The sequence below is a fragment of the Papaver somniferum genome, chromosome 11, assembly GCF_003573695.1.
Source record: "Papaver somniferum cultivar HN1 chromosome 11, ASM357369v1, whole genome shotgun sequence".
Classification (NCBI taxonomy): domain Eukaryota; kingdom Viridiplantae; phylum Streptophyta; class Magnoliopsida; order Ranunculales; family Papaveraceae; genus Papaver; species Papaver somniferum.
Genome location: NC_039368.1, coordinates 28633861 through 28638077, shown reverse-complemented (window position 1 = coordinate 28638077; position 4217 = coordinate 28633861).

Sequence of the window (4217 nt, the reverse complement as noted above, 5' to 3'; positions counted from 1 at the left end):
TACTTTTCGATTATTTCAAAGTATTGAAAACAAAATTGGAATTAGGTGTCGAAGGGTACGAAATTGTTGAAGAAATGGATGGCTAAAATCTAAAGTGGAGAGCCGACGTTGACTAAGGAACAAATCGACTACTACAAGCAGTGGGAGGGTCTCATACCTAAAATAATGGTGGAGCCAAGTAGGTCCAAGCAATTAAAGATGACAACAAGGTGAAGGTTCAAGTCGCGTTGTGGACGAAACCGGTGGAGGAGATGAAATCCCAAGTGATGAGGAACTTCGTCCCCGAACTCATGGTAAACAAGGAGGTGGTATGTAGCACCCCCTAAGCTAGCAGCTGACTAATCCAAGTGATTAACTAAATAAATAGGCACTACAATTCTAAATCAAATACTTAAACTTTAAATTTAGAAATCTGCTAAAAAACTTAACCCAAAACTAACCCCACTCAGAAATATATATACAAGAACTCCTCTCAAATGATACATATACAATAATCACTTGGTTTACAAATAGAATATATAACATAATAAACATATCAAAATATATCCAACTAACAAAGTCAACTTCTCGGAGCTTTCGCTGCGCAACTCTGATCTGTCTCTGAAACTGAGAGTGGGAATGGGTGAGCACATCATCCCTAAAAGGGGTGCCCAGAAGGAATAACATTCAACTTTAAAGAATTCATGAGCAAGATTTGGAAAACAATACTGATTAGGATTTTTTTGATGGGGTTGTAGTAAATAGGATTCGTTTCAGACTTGTGAAGGAAATGGAATTTTTAGACTTAATAAAAAAATATATATACAAAAAATATTAACAATGGGAGAGAGGTACTGGGACTAAGGATTTGGCCGAATTCACTACACAGGATTCATTCATATATTCTTTGACAATTTAAAACTCAATAAAATTAACATGGACTCTGATTTTGCCAAATAGATTCTCAAAACATCAATTGTAAGTCCTAAGCATGATGTATCAAAACACCTAAGCTAAGCATACATCATCAAATTAAATAACAACCAATTAATTCAAATCATATTTCAATTTTAAATTAATGCAAAAGTCATAAAAAAGAATAAAATAAATTTACCCGTGTATGAAATTCACCCTCCTCCGTCGTCCCAGTGTTGGGTTTAGCTCATCATGATAAAAACACGCTCAAAATATTTATTTATTGCTCAAATGGTGTTTACAATGAAGAGAAGAAGAGAAAATGGTGTAAACAGCTAATGTGCGACCCACATGAAGCGTCAAAAGAACGATAAAAGAGAAGTGCTATTGTCGCTGTGGTTCTAAGATCCACATCTACGACCCACGCCTGTGAGTCTGTTTCACTGTTGATAAACGACTGTCCTTTCGAGTCTGTTCTTCGTGTTCTTGGTGTTCTTCATCATCAGCAGGAGCAGAAACAGAGTTTCATCAACTCTTGATTTCTCGCTCCTGAGCTCTCCTATCGACCCCAAACTCTCGACACCCCTTTTAGGACACCCAGGGAACCTATTTATACCCAACAACGACAAGAAATCACGCCCATTAACTCTCCATGATCCTCCATTACTCGGTGTTAAAAGAAAATATTTTCCGAATATTTTCTTCCCTGAAATGATTCTCCACGCGTAAACAGCTTCTGATACTCCCTTATTTAGCTTCTACACGCATATTCAGTGACTAGTGTTATCCAAACACGAGCAACACACATCAAACTTGCTGAAAATCCGTGAATATCATTTTCAAACCCGTGTTTCCCTGATTTCTTCCACGTGATTATCCAGCCAAATTCAGTCGAAACAATCACCCATACCAGCTCTGTTATGATATATTACATCTTTCCACAAAGTTTCAGCGATTGAATCGCACAAAATCACGTCCAAATGCAATCGAGAAAATCTGCCAGTGAAGAGCAAATGTTTTCCCGCCAAAATATTTTTTTGAATTTGTGAAGAAGGTCACCCCTTATCCAGTGGTCGCCCCCTTATCCGTTGCTGGAGTCCGAATAACACATGTCCCTTGGGGTGCCTTTAGTAATTTTTCTGGGGTGTTTCCAACACTTTTTCTGGGTTCCTCCGGTGCATTTCTGGGGTGTTTTTAGTACTCTATCCTAGGGTGTAAAACACCACTTTTCGAGCCAATTTCGCCGCAAGAGCTTATTTTTCCAAAAACATCTACAAAAATATAAAATAACACAATAAGTATTTAATCGAGTCTAACAATACAGAACATTGAGAACAAAATAGACACATAAATGCGTCTATCAAATACCCTCAAACTTATTATTTGCTAGTCCTCGAGCAAAATTTATTTTTGAAAAGTGACCGAGTTAATCTCGGGTGGGTTTATCATAGGTGTACCCACAAAAAACCATTTACTCCAAAACCTAGCTATATATGCAGAACCTTGGAAGGAACTAAAGAATCTCCTTGGTTGGCATACAAACATTGACTATAGGAGTAAGTACCCTAATGCGAAGAGCTCTACTCAGATAGTTTCACTATGGACATCATAACCGGAGTCAAAACTAATCACATAGATAGATAATGAGATGGATATAGAAAAACATAGATGGTTTTGATGTTTACTAGGTGAACGGTGTTTCCAATATCTGTCTGAAGGCCACTACTAGGATGAACCTATCCTAATGGACTGAGATACCGGTCTGACTAATATCAACACACTGGCATATACAAGGGAACCAGTGATTTACTACATAGAACATTTTTTTTTGATTAACGGCATGAATAGATCTTTTGGATCCAAGCGCATGCTTCTTGTCAGCAGATTACATGATAGTTCCCACGGGTCCTGCATTCCACGCTTGCTTAGGCGACGGAGACAGGGAGAACACACACATATTGCTATCCAAGTGTTAATGTTTATTCTGATTGGTCTAATTGGTATGGTCTTTTTTTTTTTTTGGTATCTCAATCACTCTATTCCACCCTAGCAGTGGTAACAACTTGAATCGTGGGCCCCACCTACTCTCTTAGAGAAACATAGTTTAAAAACAAAACAAAATAAGAATAGAAGTGAAAAGGACTCAACGAGATATGGTGAAACTATCATGTTATTACTAACACCTGAGCTCTGTGCTTTTATGAATAGACTCTTTCGATGTTTCCATCTAATCAAATTGGTTCCTCAACTCCTATAACCAAGATGTTCCCATCCACTTAGATTGGTTAGTGCCAACCTTAATAAGCATAAATTTCTAGGCTCTGGAGTTTATTTATTTATTCTGCAACTGAAAAGTTTCTCCCATACCCCCAAACTTAAATCTAACATTGTCCTCAATGTTCTAAAGATAAAATTAAAAGCATGAACAAGGAGAGAAATTGTTACTATTTGAAGCAAAAGAGTTAAGGAAAGATATTACCGTGTTGCATGAGATTGGGTTACCTCCCAAGAAGCGCTAAGTTTAAAGTCTTCAGCCAGACATCGGAAGGAATTAGTCATCTCATAGAATCAAAAAGTAACAGTCGATAATAATTGTGGGTCTTCAAAACCAAAAAGAGCTGACCAAAGGAAACTACAATAACCCAAGAAAGTGAACAAGGATAGCATGCCCTTATCTAGTTTCCTGATTAAGATATTTATATCTAATTGTGGTTCAGGTTCAGGTTCTATGAAAGGGTCTAAATAAAATATTTTCATTGGTTGCGTTTCTTCATAGGTGGGATCCGAATCATTAGGTCTTAGAGTCTGGAAAAACTCAAATAAGAACTTAGAAGCACAAAACAATAACCTAAATAATTGAGGATCCTCTAAGTCAATCAGGTTTGACTTACATAACTGACCACAATGAGAGTAGTGGTCATTCTTAAGAAAATGTGTCGATTCTATCAACCTAAAGTACTTAGGCTTAGTCTCAGAACTTAATAAGTGACACATTTGAAATTTATACGTTCCCACAATTGGAAGCAAACTATTTGGTGGGAAAACAAATTCAATCTTGGTATTATTGTCTGGGCAAACCACATCAACCAGAGGATGGGTTTCTAATTACTGAACTTCTTCCTGGACATCATTAGGTACGGGAAAACGAGTATGAAGGTAATCTTGTAAAATGGTCGAGGCAGAGATATCAAGTCCAAAATGAGGGATATTTGTAAGAGCTAAAGGTATGGCACAAGGAGAATGATAATCACCCCCAAACTTAGATTTTTGGGTATCTCTAGATAGACTAGCTAAAAAAATAGTCTAGATCATTGGAATCCTGA